This window comes from Lycorma delicatula, chromosome 9 (assembly GCF_047948215.1).
Source record: "Lycorma delicatula isolate Av1 chromosome 9, ASM4794821v1, whole genome shotgun sequence".
Taxonomy (NCBI): Eukaryota; Metazoa; Arthropoda; class Insecta; order Hemiptera; family Fulgoridae; genus Lycorma; species Lycorma delicatula.
The window spans coordinates 95,901,511-95,923,891 of NC_134463.1; the positions used below are offsets into that span (position 1 = coordinate 95,901,511).

The following is a 22,381-nucleotide window of genomic DNA, read 5'->3' on the forward strand; positions in this document are numbered from 1 at the left end:
ATCAAACATTTTGGCTGCAGACAGAAATACCAGAAAAATATCCTGGACTGTGGGGAATTGCGAGAAAGCTTTTGATAGCGTTTCTCTCGTCATATCTTGTCGAAAAAAGTTTTAGTGTCGTCGTTACAAACCTTTTATCAAAAAAAAGGAGCAGATTCAATATCACAGAACGGGGAGATTTGCGCTTATTCCTAACAAAACTGAAGCCAAATATTGATAATTTGCTGTCAATCCAACAAGTACATCCCTCCCATTAAAATTGTAACTATTTTCTGATTGTCATTGTAGAAGTTACATTACGTTATTAATGTTTAATTTTAATTATATTACGACAATTTTATTATATTACATTGCAATATGATAACAATAATAATTAATAGCGTAATGATTACATATTTGAATAAATGCAACACAGAAAAATATACTATTTTTCTTTTGCTTTTCACCACTCTGAATGGGAAGTTTTCTAAATAAAACAAGTGAGAATTGATTGCTTTCTTATGCTGTGAGTAGATTTCAAAAATGTAAAGTTGGATGGAAGCATTTTTTTTGATCGGCCAACTTTACTTTTTTGACATCCACTCACAGCACAGTCAATCAAAAATTAACCGATCAATTCTCACTTTTTTTCGGAAGCTGTTAGTTTGTGGAACTCAGCCGTAACGCAAATTTTCATAGTTAGATCTAATCTTCACATTTTCCGTCGACTGGAAATATGGTAGAAATGTAACTACGTGGGGTCCACCGGAACCAGCAAAATTTTGAAAGTGGTCTATGAGAAAAATAAGTTTGGGAACCTCTGCTCTAGAACGTACAAAGAGAATTAGAACTTTTTTTTGTCTTCAATCATTTGACTGGTTTGATGTAACTTTCCAAAATTTCCTATCTAGTGCCAGTCGTTTCATTTCGGTGTACCCCCTACATCCTATATCCCTAACAATTTGTTTTACATATTCCAAGCATTGTCTGCCTGCACAATTTTTCCATTCTACCTGTCCCTCCAATATTAAAGCGACTATTCCAGGATGCCTTAATATATGGCCGATAAGTCTGTCTCTTCTTTTAACTATGTTAGAATAGGATATATTAGAATTAGGACTATAAGAAAAAAATCATATTATGAATTTAAAAGGCCATAATTTTAATTTTATGCACATTTCACGCTGGGGTAAAATTTGGAGTGTTTAAAAAGTAGTCAAAAAGGTTATATTTCATTAGTTTTTTGAAAGAAAAAATGCAAAGTTTCAAATTTAAACAGAAAAAATCAATTGGGGAATAAAGTAAAAGTAGATTTTTTGGTCGCCGATTTATTTTTAAGCTTTGAACTTATCGGAAAAGATATGGCAAAAGTGGTTTAGTTAACAACTCTTATTTAGTTCACTTTTAATCGATTTAATACAACAAAAACAGAGTTTTGATAGTTCAGTGTTGAATTAGATAGCATTCTTGTTTGTTTACAATTTCTGTACTTGTTTACTCAGTTAGTATGTGTAATAATTGATGTACAGTACATTATCAAGGTCATTATGTTACCATTTTTTTTTTTCACTTTATTATCGATCATTATTTTACTATAATAAATTTACTGTCATTTTTTTATTCATTGTTATTATTAACTTATAAATACATTATTAAAAAAAAAAAAACAAATTAAATTTACATAATATTTACGTAATAAATGGTGTTTAATGAATAAATAATTATCGTCGGGTTTTTTTATTGATTACAAATTGGAACGTCTATACACACTAATTTTAACTTAAATAAGATCATCATATTATTTTAAATAAAATAAATAAAAATGATTTTATTATCTATTCAATTTTTTTTTATGTAAATGGACAACTTAAGACAGGTAAATATCACATCTTTCTAGCTACTTTTCTCTTCTTCCATGCGTTTCTCATTTTTTCAGCAAATTTTGTTTTTTGCCCACTGTTCATTTTCTGTAAGAACTTTTATATTGCAATTTATTCTTGGGGATTTATCTCTATATCGCAACAATTCTCATCTTTCAAGTATGTCCTTCGAGCTCCTCTTCTATCTGTTTCATATAATTTTATCTGATTTGATTTTCATGATCCACATTCTTTCAAAAAATCTTTTTATTCTGTTAAGAATCCAGCCTGATTATATGTCTCAAGGGATTTAGCCTTTTCTTTCTTTATCGCTATTTCTAAGTCTTTTTGATTTTCGTAGATCCTCTTGTTACATTTCAGTCTGTATCCTTCCTCTGTTATCTTTGGACCATGGATTTTCGTTAGTTTCTTTTTTTATCTTGAGCAATTTTTCCAGATTGGTTAGAAATAATTTTTCAGTGACATATAAGATTACTGGTCTTAATACAATTATAATATTATTATAATAATCTATTAAATTATTATAATAATATCACAACATCAATTTTTTATAGATTCGTTGGAATTAAATAAATATTCGTTAATTAAATTCGACATGTTGAAGAAAAATGAAAATACACAATTAATTTAATACATTTATTTATAAATTTATTTAATACATTATATGTTGTATATGCGAATCTGACAGAAATAGTACCTCATTGTAAAAATCTATAAATTCGGAATTTTATACATACATATTGTGCGCAAGCAGGAAAGTGTGAGTAGTTTTTCTCGATATTAAATTTTACTAGGTGTAATAAATATTTATAAGCCTTTTTACCGGTATCTCAGGAGGAGGGTCATATGTTTAAATTTCATGTTTTTTTTTATTTTTTGGCCTGTAATTGTTGAATAGCTGCACCGACTTTCATCAAATAGGTTTCAATCGATTCCGACCCAATCACGCGAGTAAAACTGGCCATATGAGTAAGGTAGTTAGAATTTCACTGGCAAACGATGGTCACATTTTCTATAATTCTGAAAATCGGAATTATTTGAGATTCATCTAGTGGTTTAACAAATAACTGGTTTAAAACCAGTTTTCAAGCAAAACACACACACACACACAAACAATACCAGCTATATTATCTATTCTAAGTAATACCGACGATTTTAACAAAAATAATAAAAAACGTGAGTTTCATTTATCTTTATAAACTCTTTAGTTAAGTAGTTTAAACTTGATTACAATAATGCCTGCCTATTTACTTCTCAACTAGGGGGAAAGATGTGTACATTGTCTCCAAACAAATAATGTTATGTTACATTATTTCCCCAGAAAAGGCACGTGCGTGCACCCTTACAAGCTCCCCTTTCAGTAATAATACATGCAAACGAAAATAACAAGCACTTAGCTGTTGGGTCTTTGTCATATCACGTACCATCCGGTTTACCCTATTTCAACGCAGCGATCACTGGCCTATGTTCGAGTACGATCGCTCGAGTTCTCTGACAGTACAAAACTTGACATATGCATTATCAGCTGTCCCTTAGGAGGCGGTAGAAACACACATGGCTTATGCTATATACGTCGTATGCCGTAAAAAAGAATATATTTTTCATCGGCATTCTAATCTGTCAAAGTCTAGCACGCTATCAGCGTGCATATTCGACGCACTTGCGAATACTTTTCTCAGATTTACTTGGCGTTCATTGCCAAAAACAATAAATTTATGTCAAGGGCGAAACTTATTTTGTTAGTGCACAAATGTGCACTAACTCTAAACCGTACCCAGTAGAGTTATCCGTCTTCAGTCTATTGAAGACAAAGAGCTGTTCGTAAGCTTATCATGAAGGCTGAAGTGTTTTATGGATGAGAAATCAGTCAGGGGCCACCAGTTACATAGCACGCTACGCAGATCTGATCTAAAACTGCAAGACAGAAGCGACAGTTTACAAAGTCAGGTTAAAACACGAGACGATACGAGTGGTGTAAAACCGATCCCAAGTTTGAAATCGCTATCAGTTTGCCTTAAAGGATAAGAGTCACCATTAATCTTGCAAGCTTAAACCTAAACCGGCTGAAAGAGTAACTTTTTGACGTTATTTCCACATCTCTGGAGACTAACAGCCACTCATAATACCAGAAACTCTGGTCAGTTTTCCCACAGGAGTCAACAGTCGGTCGTATAGCCGAGCCGCTCCCCCGAAACTTAGTTTTCTACACGGGAATGGCTCCGGGTATGTCCAACCACAGAAAGTATTTTAATGTATTGCTTTTACTAATCCCATTCTTCGTTGTAGTTTAGAAATGGAAAACATCCACTTTTTAAAAGGCATCAATCAGGATTGTTAATAACGATACCGCAACAAGTGTAATAATGTTTACACGACATCTAGTCTCTGTGGTAAACAGTACAAGATTGAATAACTACTTTTCTTACAATTTGCCCTGTTGTCATAGAGTAGTATATTGGGCACAGTGAAGCCTTTCTCTTCACACCTCTTCTCTTAGTAAAGCTTTATTACTTTTCATTCTCTAGTAAGCCTGGCATGGTATGATTAATATTCTTGGTATACTCATAAACCTTTCTGAATAACTTAAGATTTCTTGTCAGCTCGCATACATCATACATTTATTATAAATAAAATTACATTGATTTTGTTGCCATCAACACTTTTTTTGTTGGTATAAGAATAGTATTTTTGGTTTTTACAAACTCAGTCCAGTAATTATCTGAGTGAATAGTCTAATTGAAGTTATATAGGAAGAGTTTTTGGGTGAAACGTTCGGTGTTAGAGGAAGGCGTGAGGATCGCGCTTCCGCAAATCGGTTAATTTGATAGTTGAGGGTTGTAAGTTATGGTAGATGGTCGTGGTCTGAAAAGGTCATACGAAGGCGATAGCAAAATTGTAAATACACTGATGAAAATGTCTTCCGATGCATTTGCATCGGTGGCATCCTGACTGAGACCAAACTGATGTCTATGTTGTGTTATCAAGTTTAGAGGGTCTAAAAGACGACCTCTGGTATAGCCCATCAGGGCTAGGAACGGAGGCGGTGGTAGCGACCGCGACCGTCACAAGGCGAATGTTTTCCCCAAGGGGAGGGGAGGGGAGAGCATGTACTTTCATTTTACAACATTTAAAAAAATTTAATTTTCGTAAATAGTTTATATATTGTTTGTCTATGTACAACAAATAACTCCAGAGCAAAGAAAAGAAAATATTTAATTTATTAATTTCGCAAACTCGTGATTTTGTGCAGTATGAGTAACATACTATGCAGTTACAAATATTTTCAGTTTTCCAGAAACAAAAATAGTGAAAAAAATTTTTTTTAATTATACCTTGATTACCCTTTTTATTTCCTTGTACGAAGTAAAGTAAAGTAAAGCATTGTGATCGCGAAAAATTTCGGTTTTCAGATTTCAACGGAAATATCCATTTTGACCCTCCTTGAATCCATTTTCACTAGTTTCGACGTGACGTCTGTAGGGCTACGTATATACGTACGTATGTATCTCGCATAACTCATAAACGATTAGCCGTAGGATTTTGACATTTTGGATATAGGAACTGTTGTAACATCTAATTGTGCACCTCCCCTTTTGATTACAATGACTGAACCAAAAATATCCAAAAAAGCCCAAAATCAAAAAATATTTGGATTTTGACGTTTTTATTAACTGCAGTAATAAGCCCTCATTGAGAGCTTTTCAACGATGTATCATAAGTGGTACTTATTTTCATCGTTTCCAGAGTTATAGCCAAATAAAGTTTAAATTAATGAAATATTTGGATCTTACCAGGGGAAGGAATATCGGTTCGAATCCGACTTCATCTCCTTCTTTTATAATTTTTTTTTTTAATTTAAATATATTGATTTATTAACAATTATTAACTTCTGATTGTAAAAAGAAAAACGTCTTGTCAGTAAGATATTTACAACTATTAACAGATTTGATAACAGTTGTAAACATCTTACTGACAAGACATTTTTCTTCTAACGTTGACTTTTTTTTAACTATATAATCAACTGTTATGAACATGATATTTTTCAATGTTATTTTCATTTTCATTCCCATTTATAAAAAATTATATGCACAACTATAAAATTCATAATTAATCAGTAATCTCTGATGATGGAGGAATAATCTGAAAGCGCTTGGATAGTCAATCAATACTCACAATTGTTGGTAAGTGGGTACTCTATTTTTATGTAAATATGAAATTTAAAAAGGCGTACAAGGAAATCACGTGATGTCCACATCAAATTTGTTGAAACATCTCATTATTTAATATTAATTGAAAATTATAATTTAGAATCGTATTATTTTTATTTATGCATTTGTTTTAGTCTACTTTATAATAAATATCGCTATAAAATTTAGTAACCTTCTGTTTCCTTTTTGTTTTTATTTTGTTGATGGTTACATAACTATTTTAAAAAACACAGTATTAGATAGAAATAAGACTTACATTTATTTAAAGAGTCATAAAGGGATTTTTATTCTAACCTATTATTTCAGGTAAGATTGTTGAATTAATTATTGTATAAATATTTTATGTTAATAAAAACTAATATTTTAGCAATTGTGTAACTGTCCACTTTTATTAATGAATTGGAGGATCGTATCTCACTTTCAAATGAAATAAGTTTAAATAAAGTCCAGCAAAAATGTGTATACGTAATTTAATAGGCGTACAAGGAAGTCCACATCAGATTTTTATTAATAGTAACAAATTCCTGGAATTTTTTAATAGTAAAATATAAACGGTTAAGAATTTTGAATTTGTATCTAAACTGTTTCAACAGCTAATCTCCAACTAAAACTGCTTATCGCATATTATTAATTTTTATAGTAAAAATGGCACCGATTGCTTGGTAATTAACCAATGTGGAATGCTTAACTGCCATTTTTTATATAATTGTCCAAATCTCTAAAGCACAAAGCATTAAACTCTTTCCACTGTTTACCTTTTTTGATTTATGGAAATTTATTAAATGTAGGGGTTGCCAGTTGATATTTTACTACTTCATATCTTTTAAATTTTCACAATCCAATTCCATCTGAGTCGTTCCAAGTTGAATATTTTAAAAAGTCAGCATTTTCTGACGTTATAAAATATCAGCAGATGTTTAATATAATTATCAGATGAACGGTTTATCGTTTGTAAAACTGTAAAGTCAAGTGCTCTGAAGCGCATTCACTTCTTTTATCAATAATCTGGAAATATACGCTTACGTCTTCGTCATCCATATTGTTATCTTTTCTTTCTTTTTTCTGTTTAACCTCCGAGAATTAGCGTTCAGGTATTACTTCAGAGGATGAATGAGAATGATATGTATGACTGTAAATGAAGAGTAGTCTTGTATAGTCTCAGTTCGACCATTCCTGAGACGTGTGATTAATTGAATTCCAGCCACCAAAGAATACCAGTATCCACGATCTAGTATTCAAAGCGTATAAAAATAACTGGCTTTACTAGGATTTGAACGCTGGAACTCTCGACTTCCTAATCAGCTGATGTGGGAAGACGCGTTCACCACTAGACCAACCCCGGTAGGTTATCATATTGTTATCTGCCATGACATCTCTTTTACCCCATCTTCACTATTTTGAGCTGATTTTTTATGTTTTTGTTAATTCCGATTTCTTTCTAAATTTCTTGTGTTTTTCTTTTATTATCGTGACTCACTTTATAAATAAATCAAATTTTCCGATTAAAATTGATAATTTTAGCAATTTCGATAATAAATCACAATAAAAAAACAATATGGCCGTCATATTGATTTAGGCCAACTTTTTACAACAATTGTGTTGTTTGTCGTCGGATTTCTACAACTAAAGTTGGGTCGTTTTGTTTACAAAAAAATTCTTCATAATTTTTATAATACAACAAAATTTGATAAATCTGATAATTCCTAAGATATTTAAGGTTGAAATATTGAAACGACCGCCATTTTTAAATTTGTTAACTAAGAATATCAGTATTTCTTTTCCTATAAAAAACGTTACTTTAAAATAGATGAAAAAATTTTATTGCGTTATCTCCAACCGTTCTTTAAAACTAATTTTTTTCTTAAAAACACAAAATGGTGGACAGACAGAAAAATATGCGTTTTCGGAGCTATGTTGACTGGACATTTTTTCTTCAGTATATTAAGATTAAGCAGTCACCTCCTGGAGTTTGACCTCACATTTTAAGGAACTTAAAATGTAACTAGATAAATATTATTAATATATTATCCGTTCAAAGCTTATATTAATTTTTTTTTCTTTTTAGTCTCCGGGATTACCGTTAGGTATTGCTTCAGAGGATGAGATGAAATGGCAATTTTGAAAATACCATACCTGACCGGGATTCAAACCCGGGACCTCCGAATGAAAGGCCGAGACGCTATAACTCGCGCCACGGAGGTCGGCATATTAAAAATCTAGAAATTTGTTGTTTTCCCAATTTGATGAAGCGTTATTTAGCTTTCAGTGACTTACTCCGTAAATAAATAAAATTATTAAAATTTCAGTTTATAATATATTTTTAAAAAAATGAAGAATTGTTTTGTAAAAAAATTTATTGTAATACATTTGTACAAAGTAACATGAAGAAACTTCTTTTTTTCTATTGTTTAGGCCATCTCTGGACCACGTTTACATAATTTGGTTTTCCTTTTCAAAAAAACTTTCTTATTATGTCTGCTTGGTTTTCTCTTTCGCCCTACTTGAGATTTCTTCTACATTTAAGTTTTCTTAAAATTTAAATTTATCAATCAATCTCCTGAATGTTCCTCTTTTAAAAATAATTGTTACGTTTTATTTGCAGTTCCTTGAAGTCTTTTCAATATTTTGATGCCAGTTTGTTTATGTCTTTTTTTTCATCAATGAAATTAAAAATGTCCATTGTCAGTCTGTTATTGTTCATTCTGTATATAGATGCCCATTTGATTTTATCTTTCTCTTTCTTTATTCATTATTTTATATTCTTGATTTAACTTTTCCGGTATATTCCGTATTTATATTTTGGACCGTATGTTTGTTAAAAATAATAGAAAATACGTATTATCATTTAAGATTTTTTAAAATACTTTATATGATAGCTTGATTTGTAGTACCTTAACGTAGAATTCAATTTCAGTCTAGAAAAAAGATTAAGTCGTTACGTTGATAATAATTTTCAACTTTATCTCTACGGGAAGAGTTAAATTTAAATTCTACACTGATTCCGAGGTAGAAACGACACAATTAATAGCTATTATTTCTTTAGACTCAGTTAGGATAAAAAAATAAAGACAATATTAAGATGATTACATTCAAAGAATAAACATAACTTGAATTTTAATTTAAATTACCAAAATTAAAACTTTGTTCCAATATTTTCTCAAATAAAATGAAATTTTATTAAATTTTCATAAACAAAACATTTACAAGAATTTACAGATTAAAATTAACAGATATCTATCTTTTATTTATATCAAATTACTAAATTATAAGTTAAGGAATAGAGTGAAATTCAAATACAGATACATAAATAAAATTTCATTAATGTATAAAATACTATATCTATATAGTTATTAATGGAATGTTTTCTGATATCATAAAAGTAGATAAGAGGACTAAAGATATGAACTGGTCTTCCAAACTTTAATAAAATGGATGACAGTCGATTATCAGAAACAGTATATAAATTTGTACGAATAATTAGTATGTCTGGAATAAATTGTAAACAACGAAATAACGATATGAAATCAACCTCTTTTTCTGTCGTATGGTGATCAGAATAAAAACGAAAGAGGAAAAGTTATGAATGTTAGAGTAAAAGAAGGAAAAAGATAAAATCGTGTAGAAAAATCAATGTAAATATGGAAGTTTATATTTTGTTGCTCTAGAATTAATTCTGCATAAGAGTAAAGATTCATCTAAGCTTCATAGAATTTGGATGTTTAACATACAATTTATTATTATAGAATTATACCTTATTTAACTTGTAAAAAGCAGGAAAAAGAAGAATATATTTTTTTTTATTAAACGGGTAAAAAATACGAATGGAACTGTTATAATAATGTACCAAATAAAATACAAATGAAAAAAATTTAATAAATTCTAATAATCAGAGATATAAGAATGAGAAAAATAGTAAATCACTAAACAAATGTTGAAATCGTATAATGAACCTTTAGAATATTATTTTAAATTAGTTGGAATAAACGAAATAGCGTGCAAATTGAAGATAAAATTACTCGTTTAAATGTGGTCTGAAATTATGGCCTTCCTACTTTCTTACTCTGACTTTTATTTAATCTTTCAAAAAAAAAAAGTTATAACAAGATTGTGACTTACCTTTAAGAAAAGCATTACGGTATATGGTATATACTTTCTTTAAATTAAAAAAAAATTAAACTTACGAATAAAAAATGAAAGTTAATGTCCAGATAAAATTCATTTATTAAAAGAAAAATATAAAATACCTTTATTCAGATAATTTTATTTTTTATTTTATAATAATTTTAATGGTGTGAAAAGCTAAAAATAAGTTTAAATAGATAAATTTTATTCTTAAATAAAAGATCTCCGTAGCTTTTTGGTGGCAACTCTATTTCTCATCTGAAAATTTCCGAGTTTGAATCTCGGTCTGACTTGCGATAGTTAAATTTTTAAAAATATGCTCTAGAATAAAGCTTTCGTAATTAATTAATCATGTAAAAAAATAATTGTTGTCCCTCCGGGACAACCATTAGGTATTGCTTCTGAGGATGTAACGAAATTGAAATTTTTGTAGCGTGTGAAAATTCCATGCCTGACCGGGATCTCCAGATGAAAGGCCAAGACGAAAGGGTATGAACTTATACGAATAACACTGTATATATATATATATATTGTATTTTTATATGTATATATATATATATATATATATATATATATATATATATATATATATATATATATATATATATATAAATACAATATAATGAAAGCTAAAACCATTCCAAATATTTTTATAGAAATCTTTGAAATCAGCTATGCAGTACGGACACTAAACACCATCGCATAAAGAGATATTGAAGGCAATAAATCTGCATTTGGACAAATATGAAACGCTCATCGAAATATTCAATGATCAAATTGTTAGTCAAGTAAATGAGAATATTGGGACTACTTGTATGATGCAGGTGAATCCATGAAGAAAAGTAAATGTAAAAATAAAAACAATCCTGGATGTATACCTGTATTATAAACACAAAATACTCATTTATGAAATTGAAATTTAAAAGTACGAAAAAAGCAATGAAAAAAGAAGAAGGGATATTCAGAAGAAGGGATATAAAGGCGATATTCTTGGAAGTAACATAAATAAAAGAAAAAGGATTAATATTATTATATATAAATTTTATTTCTAAAAGAAGTTTTGTACAAAAAACTTATTAAAGATATTGTATCGCTTCTTGGTACAATTGAAATTATGTATGGTTTTACTTGTCAAGGAGGTATGTGTTATTCTAATATAAAGCCATTAGCACAAAAACATGTAATAAGAATGATTTTTCATAAAAAAATAGATAGAGCGAATCTTTCCCACTTTTTAATAAACTTAGCACACTGCTCTCAAGATATTCCTATGTTTTTAGAGTCATAAAAAAATTGTACAAAAGGTGTAGTACGCATAGAGTAACGCGCATATACGTTAAGAGTAATTTTGGTTGGTCTAGTGGAGAACGTGTCTTCTTTAATCAGCTGATTCGGAAGTCGAGAGTTCCAGTGTTCAAAGCCCTAGTGAAGCCAGTTATTTTTACTAGGATTTGAATACTAGATTGTGGATACCGTGTTCTTTTTTTTGTCGGTGTTACGGAGAAATACCATTTATGTACCCCCCCCCCCCCCCCCCCAAGTGAGAGAGTGTCGGACTCACACGGGTTCGGCTAGATGTTATTAAACGCCTATGTGTGCCCGCACCCTATCGACTAAAACTCCTACTTCACCGTTCCTCTCCACCCGAGGACGGGGTTTTAATTAAGAATAGCACAACCCCGGGGATGCCAAAACAGGGAGGCCCAGGAGTCTTACAGCTTCACCACCACTGCCCACCCGCGCAAGCACGGATAGACGATGGCTCCACTGTACTGAGGGTTGTAAGAGCCTATTGATTACACTTTTGACTACTGCATTAGTATCTATAACTGCAACTGTACTCACCTTGAAATTTGTACTCACATACTTGTATATCACTTGAAACCTCAGTTGGGGTACTGATAGTACTTGCCGTTTGCTCAGTGGTTACCGGAGTCCTCCCGCTTCAACACCACCGCCCAAATCCGGTGGTGGATGGTTGATGGTTTGGTGGTTGGATTTCAATTAACCAAACATCTCAGTAATGGTCGAACTGAGACTGTGCAAGACTTCATTTACACTCATACATATCATCCTCATCCATCCATACATTATCTGAACGGTAATTACCGGACGCTAAACAGGAAAAAGAAAGAAATGATATCTTTACAAAAATTGGAACTGTATAGTCATTTTTTTTTATTCGTGGTTATGGTTTTTTTTTATCGGTATGGTTACTAGAAATTGTAAAGTTATTATTGTAATTAAATTACTGAAAAATTGTTAAAAGAAATTACTATTTTAGGATTACAATATTTATAAATTCATATTCTATTTTAAGTTTTTGACAGTGTATCTCAGAATTTCTGTTTCCCTTTACAAAATTTTGTTGTGATGGTAACCCTCAACACGGATTTATCTGCAGAGGATACCTAAATTTTCATACAAGTTACACATTTTATGTAATATTGCAGAAATTGTTTTATTAAATTTTTTAAAATTATTATTTAAAAATAATAATTTATCTTATATAATAAAATAGATAATTGTGTTATCGTTCGTAATTGTATATAAAAATAAATAAATATGTAACTGTAATGTAAAAAAAAACCTTAAATTTAAATATTGAGAGAGATTTTTCGTTTTCTTCTTGGGAGTCTGGATGAATGGTTTAGATACTTTCTCAAACACAGAATTCGAGTGGTGGGAGGAGATATTCCTTCAAGGATTCCAAGCCTGCAATAAGATCTCCACCAGTTATGGTTAGTATGATTTTTCTAGACGACTATCTACTTTAGAATTCGATTATTGACAAGGGTTTTAGCATTTTTCACTCATCATTTGATCGATAAACGATGAATTGAATTTCATCATAAACGATATTGGTTGATCCAACTAATCTCTTATCAATTATGTGTTGCCCCCATCTTTGGAAGTGATTCTTTCAGATTTTCTTTAGAATTGTAGACGGGTTGAACGTCTAGACACCCACGGTCTAAAGGACCTTGTAGCAGTCCTTTTAGATCGAGTAGTCGGTCTCGTTTGGCGATCCCTCTGCGGTTGGAGGTCTTTTACATTACATATCCCTTTTCCTTATCGTTGATCCTTTCCTTCCTAGTAGGTTTTGGATCGACAACCTCTAGATCCGTGATAGGTTGTGACCGCCTTTAGAGGTACTACATCTGTCATTGTTGTTTTCCAGGGTTTAATGAAATGACTGCATATGGAACAATCTGAGGAATTTTTTTTATTCAATAGCTGTAAATAGCCCATCCAATTTAGGACTGAGATGCTTATCAGTATCTCAAAAAAATTTTACAACCAAATAAGTAATTGTAATGTAAAAAAAATCTTAATTTTAAATATTGAGAATGACTTTTCGTTCTCTTCTTGGAGGTCTAGATGAGTGGTTTGGATACTTTCTCAAACACAGAACCAGAGATGGGAGGAGATACTCCTTTTTTTTTGTGTAAAATCAGGCTTCCTAATCCATAAGGTTATCCATGAAACTTCTTAATACTACAATTTTCTGTTGAAGAGGTGTTTTGTCAAGTCCGTGGCATGATGATCGCGGGCCACTCAACCATTATCTTAAGGCTTGAATTTGAAAATTTACTTAACAGGTCTACCCAAAACTAATTTAAGGCTACCGCTGTTAAAGAGAGCTTATAAAATTCAGGTTGATGATGTTAAGTAGAGACTTTTTAGTAATTTTTCTTGTTAACCCACCGGGTTGGTCTAGTGGTGAACGCGTCTTCCTAGATCAGCTTATTTGGATGTCGAGAGTTCCAGCGTTCTAGTAAAGACAGTTATTTTATACGGATTTGGATACTAGATCGTGGATACCGGTGTATTTTGGTGGTTGGGTTTCAATTAACCACACACACCACATATCATCCTCATTCATCCTCTGAAGTAATACCTGAACGGTAATTCCCGGAGGTAATTTCTTTTTCCCTGAACAGAAAAAGAAAGAAAGAAAGTAGTTTTTCTTGTAACACTGTAGGATGGTATACCTGTAATCAGAATTCTTCCTAGGTAATCAGAAATAAATAATAATTTTAAAAAAACTAGTACATTTTTACAGTTAAATAGAAAGGGCAAAGGGTTATTCCCGATTTTTCAATCAGGAGTGTTTATAATAATAATTATAAACATTGCACGTTAGGAAGGTAACCAGTATAAAATTACAATTATGCCCTACAATAGGAGTTGAAATGAAATTTGTAATTTATTTATAACGATTTTGTATACGCTTCTAAAAGTGTATTAACAGTATAGATTAGAAGTAGGAAATAACAGATTAAAAAACATTCCAGATTCTAACAGAAAATCGAACCCGAAACTAAAAAAAAAGTGCAATCAACCGAGTAATCTCTACAGTTCTTATTAGCCACCCCATCCACTATTTCTCACTATCACGAGTGAGAAAAATCTCACTCGTTTATCTTTTCTGATACTACCAACCACTCCCACAAAATTTCTTCCTATTTACACATAACTGTTAAATTTAATGGAAGGAATGTCCGTGATGTATTAGTTTGTTTCCAATTATTCATTATGATGTAGAAAAAATGCCAAGGTAAATCTTGAAATTCATCAGTCTGGAACAAAATATGATTATTTTGTGAATTAAGTGAGCTGATAAAAATTTGTAAAGGAAAAAATTGTTCATATGCTTTATTCCATTCTCAAGAGATTATAATTATCAAATTAACTTTCTGTTATATTTCAATTATCGATAAAAATGAAACGTTCAAATAAATTCTAACTTACACAAATTTTGTTTCTTTTTAAATCTTAATTCAGAATTATTTAATCTTAATTCATAATATGTAACAAACAAATCCAAGTACATACTGAAAAAATATTAATTTTCTTACTGGGGATTCAAACTTAGAATATGAATTAAGATTTCAATGAATATAGTTTTGGCTACAATTCTGATATCACTATATAATACTTATATTAAATACTTATTTATTGAACACCACACAAAGAAGAGTCGATTCTTTTCATTGAAGAAATGACCTGTCAGTTGTCACAGTTCAAGTAAGATAATTAATCTATTTGAAATCACTCTCTTGAGACAGATTAATCTATCCTCTTATATCCCATTCTTTTTTGACCTTTATCGCTGTGCAATCTATAAATCTAACTGGTGTGGTACGACAAATGGGAATCAACTCTACGTCTCTGTATAAAAGAGAAAAAAATCTTAAAAAGTAACCTACTTTTCTCATTACAGTGTAGGACGTAAATTTTTGTTGTTTTAGTAATTTAATTTACATTTAAATTAAAAGTTAAATTAAGATGTAAAGAGATTTCTTTTTTAAATTTACATGTAAATTTTAAAGTAAAATGGTTAAAATATGATAATTATATTTCAAGTATTTATTGTTGGTGTAATGAAGAATGGTTTTTACCCGTTCGTTAATTTATTTTTTTACAAAATATATTTACATATTAGTTACAATTTGTCGTTAAATAATAATCAAATATTATTAAAAAAATATAAAATTTGGTAAGCTCTATATTTAAGGATATTCCACCCAAAAAATAGCAACGATAAATAAATTTTTTCTTGCATTTTGTAGAAAATCTGGCGTGGAATATATTAATTATTTCTGACCGTAGTTGTTGTTTTTGAGAGAAAAATATAATTAATTTCAGATGACCTACCACCATTTGCATATACGAAAATAACAAACACATTAGGAATTTTAAATTCCTAATTTTTGGGAGAAATAACACCCACTTAATCTCATTTACTGATAAAGGATATATACAGGTGACTTACGGGAAAGGGATGTTTTTTGAACAGCTGTGAGTGCATTTTTGTTACAGGAGGTGGGGAGATTGAGGTTAGATACTTGGGTGCGGCCTACCATTTTAGTCACAATGGAGCAGTGGACACTGCAGAATCGTGTTTTCGTGTACGATCCTTTTATTCGAAATAATGAGTATATTGTCACAACACGGCCGATCTTTCGTCGCCACTTCAACATCGGTAGGAATGGCACAATTCCAAACCGAAAAACGTTGTTAAGATGGGTTGAGACGTTCAGAATAACAGGAAAAATAACAAAGAAAAAGCCACCAGGCTTTGAAAGAACCGTAAGGACGCCCGAAAACATCGCCAGAGTAAGAGCGACATTAATCAGGAGTCCGAGTCGATCTGCACGCAGATATGCACGGGAACTAAACATGAGCCGTGATTGTGTGAGGAAGACTTTACGACTTGATTTGAAATTTCATCCGTATAAAATGCAGGCGGTCCAGTAACTCAAAATGGAGGACTATGAACAAAGAAAAGAATTTTCAGTGCTTATTCAAGGGTTGTTTAATGATAACCCTAATGCAGTATTGTTAGTGACGAAGCTCATTTTCACTTAAACGGTTCGGTAAACAAACAAAAATTTCGTTACTGGGCCCCTCAAAATCGTTATGGGCCCCCATAACGTTCATGAAAAACCTCTCCACTCTCCTAAAGTTACTGTTTGGTGTACGGTTGCCCGTTTTGGAGTAATCGGGCCGTATTTTTACGAGGAAAATGGCGTCACGGTGACAGTGAACTCACAACTCATATGTTGAATACATATCTCGGATCAGAACTTAAGAGGCAAGAATTAAACATGATAAACGTTTATTTCCAACAGGATGGTGCCACATCCCAACCTCTTAGGGGAAGACACTGCCTAGTGACGTTCCGGTCGCCCCCCCCCCGTTCCGTGCCCTGTTAGGCTTTAAGGGGAGTCATCTATCGCTCTCTGACTTTTTACAACTCATAGTAATAAGCCTGGCCTCGGCTTCATATTTCAAAGCTGTGGAATACTAGGAGGTAGAAACAAGTGTGGGTGTATATACTTATAAAATTACTATTTTATGAAGTGTTTGACATTTTTATCCGCCATCTTGGTTCGTCAAATTGAATCAAATTCTCTTTCTTAAATAGGAAGATGGATATGGGATATATGATTTTAATGTAAACTTTTACGAGGAAAAACGTTGGTGAAACCAGTTTCTTGTTAATTGTCTTTTTTTCTTGTTATTTTCGATTTATAAGCAATCAAAGTTGTAAAAACGGAAAATTCGCGGTAGTAATAAAAGGAAGTAAAACGCTCCGTAGTAATATTTCCGCTCAATATTTCATATTACCTTCAGGATTACATCCGATATTAAATTTTAACAATTGCTAACATTTACAGGAACCAAACAGCAACAGTAATAATTGAAGAAAGTAAAGAAAGAAGCCGTAATAAAAAAGGGAGTCCGACAAGGATATTCCCTATCCCCGTTACATTTTAATATTTACATAGAACTAGCAGTTAATGATATTAAAGAACAATTTAGATCCGGAGTAACAGTACAAGGTGAAAATATAAAGATGCTACGATTTGCTGATGATATAGTAATTCTAGCTGAGTAAAATTGATTTAGATGAAAAAATGAACGGCATGGATGAATTCCTACGCAAGAACTACCGTATGAAAATAAAAAAAGAACTAAACGAAAGTAATGAAATGCAGTAAAAATAATGAAGATGAACCACTGAATGTAAAAATAGGAAGAGAAAAGATTACGGAGGTAAAAGGATTTTGTTATTTGGGAAGTAGAATTACTAAAGATGGACGAAGTAGGAGCGATATAAAATGCCGAATGTCACAGGAAAAACGAGTCTTCATTCCGAAATATAATTTGTTCACATCAAAAATTAATGTAAACGCCAGGAAAACATTTTTGAAAGTACATGCTTGGAGCGTAGCTTTATATGGAAGTGAAACTTGGACGATCGGAGTACCTGAGAAGAAAAGATTAGAAGCTTTTGAAATGCGGTGCTATAGGAGAATATTAAAAATCAGATGGGTGGATAATGTGACAAATGAAGAGGTGTTGCGGCAAATTGTTGAAGAAAGAAGTATTTGGAAAAATGTAGTAGTTAAAAGAAGAGACAGACTTATAGGCCACATATTAAGGCATCCTGGAATAGTCGCTTTAATATTGGAGGGACAGGTAGAAGAGAAAATTTGTTCAGGTAGGCAACATTTCGAATATGTAAAAAATTATTAGGGATGTACGATGTATGGGGTATACCGAAATGAAACGACTGGGACTGGAATCTTGGAGAGCTGCATCAAACCAGTCAAATGACTGAAGACAAAAAAAAACAAATTTTAAACAGTTAATGTTGGAATTAATGGCCCAAACAATAATAAATAACGTTAATAATAATACACAGTAACTAATAATTTCTAAAGTTACTACATGTTAAATGGATATTATTTAGTTTAATTATCACAATATTTAATCTAAAATTTAGTTAAATGTTTTTGGTCCTAAATTACTTAATAAAATAATTTTGAAGCATACCATTCTATAAGAAAAGTTCAAATTTCTTCTCCTCTACAGCTTGGAAATGCATTATCCTTCAGTAATAGCTGTATAGTAACAATGAACTTTTTTTTTCATGCTTGTAATATATGCAGATTCATCAGTTATACTCCATACCAAATTACATTATTGTAAAGCTGATATACTGCCAGCCTCCGTGGCGCGAGTGATAGCATCTTGGCCTTTTCATTTGGAGGTCCCGGGTTCGAGTCTCGGTCAGGCATGGCATTTTCACACACGCTACAAATCGTTCATCTCATCCTCTGAAACAATATCTAACGTTGGTCCCGGAGATTAAACAAAAACAGCTGATTTTACTATTTTAATTTTGTATATTTTTTAAAATTAAAAATTTATTTAAATCCTTTAAATCTTTTTTGAAAATTTATTCTTTTAAATAATTTACCACCGAAAATATGTAACTACATTTTAAAATTAAATATTTTGAATGCCATTTATATTGTTATAGTTTTGAAAATTATTAATTACTGTATATTATTATTATTATTATTATTATTATTATTATTATTATTTTGAAGCCTGTTATTATTAGTTTTGGACCAGTAATTCCAAAATTCATTGTTTAAAGTTTATTGGATAAAAGTCTGATGGTAAAACAAAATAAAAAATTTACTACGGGACGTTTTACCTCTTGTTACTATCGCGATTTTCTGTTTTTGCAAATTTGATTGCTTACGATTAAAAAACGAAGCCATTTATCGAGAAATGGTTTTCGCTAACACACATTAAAGTAAAAGTATACACTAAAGTTATATATATTCCTATTAAAAATGAACGTTTGATTCAATATAGCGGATCCAAGATGAATCTTGAATCTTTTTTTCCTATTCTGTCCGTTGTAATCTGTTCAATTAGTGAAAGATAAGCAATTCCCCCACCTCCCAGCGTAAATGAAGTATAGTCTTGTACAGGACTTAATGCCGATCATTCCTTAGGGTGTAATTAATTAAATTTTAAATACCAAAGAACACATATATCCATTGTCTTGTATTCAAATCCGTATCAAAGCAACATGTCTTTATTAGGATTTGCATCTCAGAACCTTCCACTTCGAAAATCAGCTAAACAATTGATATGTGACCACGAGTTATCCACTAGACTAATCCGGTGGGTATCCAAGATGACAATAAAAATTTCCAAACTCATCATGAAGTAGTAATTTTGAAACTACGTAGATTCGCCCTGTTTTCTACCTCCTAATATCCCTCGGTTTTGAAATATTTAGCCGTTTCCATACTTCAATATTATTCTGTATATTTTTCAATCCTGTTTCCAGGTTTTATCTGCTTAATCCCCACCACTTGATAAAATTTTGATAAATGTTTTTTTATTATGAAGAAACAAAATGTAGGTTGACTGTAATGTCCGCCATTTTCTTATTTTCAACTTTATATACCTTCTAACGTTTTTAGTGGGATTCGTACAAATATTTTATAAACCATTAACTATTTAATGATAGTAAGTGGATCTATTAGTATCTTAAACATGAAATATTAACGTACCGAAGATTATTAAATTTATTTAACCTAACTCTCTTTTCACAGTTAAATTTAAAATTAGAATGCATTAAAAGCGATTTTAATTTATTAAAAAAAAAAGTTATTAAAGATAATTTGATTTTATAACAAATGAGTATTACGTTATTAAAACTATCAAAAGACTACCGTATATTTACTGTTCCATAAAATAATCTTTTTATTACGTAATAGAAAACATTTATTTGAAGATAAATGATAAGGGAGTTTAGAACATCATTCATTTATATTAACGATATCTATCGATCTATGAAAATAGAAGCTGCAGTTTATAGGGGGCAAATTATGTCTATGATAAAACGAATGGATTCTGGGTGGAGTGGCTGAACCCTGGTCCACACCCGGTTAGGATGCTGTACCGCATTTATTGATCGGCATTCTACACCGGTGGCGGCTCTCATCCAGACCTACCCAACTACCCCTGTCTAGACAATTTTACTCTTTTGTAAAATCCTTTAAAATACATTCTCTTGCCTTTCTTCTTTATCTCAAAATTTATATTGAATATTTCGTGTAATGATTTATTTATCAAATTAACAAAAAAATTTATTACATTATAAAAACCGTAATTTTTTATTAAAAAAATATTTCATTTATTTTTTTAATAAAATTCTCTTACATAATTTGAATTCATTAATTTTTACCTTAAAATTAAAATTTTATTAATATTATATTTAAAAAAAAATAGTTTTTACTGGTAAAACCAGGTTAAATGAAAAGAAAGTAAAGAATTTCCTCTAGATTGGTGAATCTATCCGTATGACAGTTTTTGTAATTTTGGGAAGCACCGTCACTAGCGATAATAAATGTGCCACAGAAGTATAACGCTGGGAAAACGAGCTTTCCAGGATAAAAAGACTATACTGACTGATAGTCACATGAGTATTCAAATAAGGAAACAGTTCGATAAAACTTATGTCTAGAGTGTTCCAACTTATAGGTGTGAAACATGGACGCTTGGAAAAGCAGAAAGAAGAAGACTGGAAGTAATGAAAATGTGGATTTGGAGGAGAATAACAAGAACAAGATAGGAAAAGAAATGATCAAGTGTTTGCAGAAGTGAGTGAGAGAAGGTCCTTGCTAAATGTTATACGAAGAAGAAGAAGAGCGAAATTGATAGGACATGACCAGTTCTTGACGAATATATTTGAGAGCAAGGTTTTGGGTAAAAAATCTAGAGGTAGACCGAGAGCAAGTATCATCAATAATGTTAAAAAAGAAGTGGGCCTTGGTTCATATAATCACTTGAAGAGATAAGGGGGAGATGAGAGTGATGTAGCTAAATCGACAAGGCGTTGCCTTTAGTGAATGATGATGATTGGTGAATTTCTTCCAAGATATGCGTATTTATAAGTAGAAGGTAAAAAATAAAATCAGACACTCCAACTATTATTATTTTTCTTTATAACATAAAAAATAAGTAAATCACTTTGTCTCGGTGAAGTAGTAAGCTGCATATATATATATATTTTTAAAATAAATTTGTAGCTTATAAAAAATATTAATTTTTATATAATTGAAATTTATTTCCGGGTTAGATGAGAATTTTGAAATTATATAATGAATTAAATATAATCATTCAACAGTCAAATCAATTAAATTTTTTACTTTTAATGATAATGGTAACCACCGCAATTAATCTCAAGATTATTGCGTGTTTATTACCCTACCTTTAATTAACTAACATTTATCATAACAAAGATATCTTTTTAATCTTCTTATGTAAATACATCAACAAATTAAATGTAGAGGAAATACTTCCATATTTATCATAGAATTACTTTATAGAGTTAGGAGGAAGAGTCATAAATCTTGTTTGATATTATTATTTTATAAAACAATTTAAAAATTTGATGGCTATTAATACCGGGTGATTTAAAAAGGACTTCAAAATATTAAAAGCATATAGAAATTTATTTAGATTACTTACAGATTCGGTTGAGGTCTCATTTCATAGAAAACTACATCAAGTTTGTCACCCAACATTCACTTTGGTTCGATATAGTTTCCGTTTATAATACGACATACATCCCATCTGAAGTGAATGAAATTTCATTCCAAACTGTAACCAGTACCAGTACCTCTGCAGCTGCGACGATAATTCGAAGTCTTAGCTCAACACGGTCAGCAGGCAAAGGCGATACACAAACCCGATCTTTAGTGAAATCCCGCAAGAAAAATTTTAGCTAGTTCAAATCTGTGAATTGAGGTGAACATGCATTTGGACCTTCACAACCGATCCATCGAACTGGGAATAGATTATCAA

General features: G+C 31.1%; 1 protein-coding gene and 1 long non-coding RNA gene across 3 annotated transcripts in view; both read left to right on the top strand.

Moving 5' to 3' along the window:
- The window catches only part of tau (microtubule-associated protein tau), a 473,926-nt gene that overhangs the window by 19,875 nt on the left and 431,670 nt on the right, over nucleotides 1-22,381 (top strand). The gene's annotated exons all lie outside the window — the stretch shown is intronic.
- The window catches only part of LOC142330492 (uncharacterized), a 190,393-nt gene continuing 189,353 nt past the window's right edge, over nucleotides 21,342-22,381 (top strand). For both annotated transcript variants that reach the window (XR_012757786.1, XR_012757787.1), the window contains exon 1: nucleotides 21,342-21,475. This is a non-coding gene — a long non-coding RNA (uncharacterized LOC142330492). The remainder of the gene's footprint in view (nucleotides 21,476-22,381) is intronic.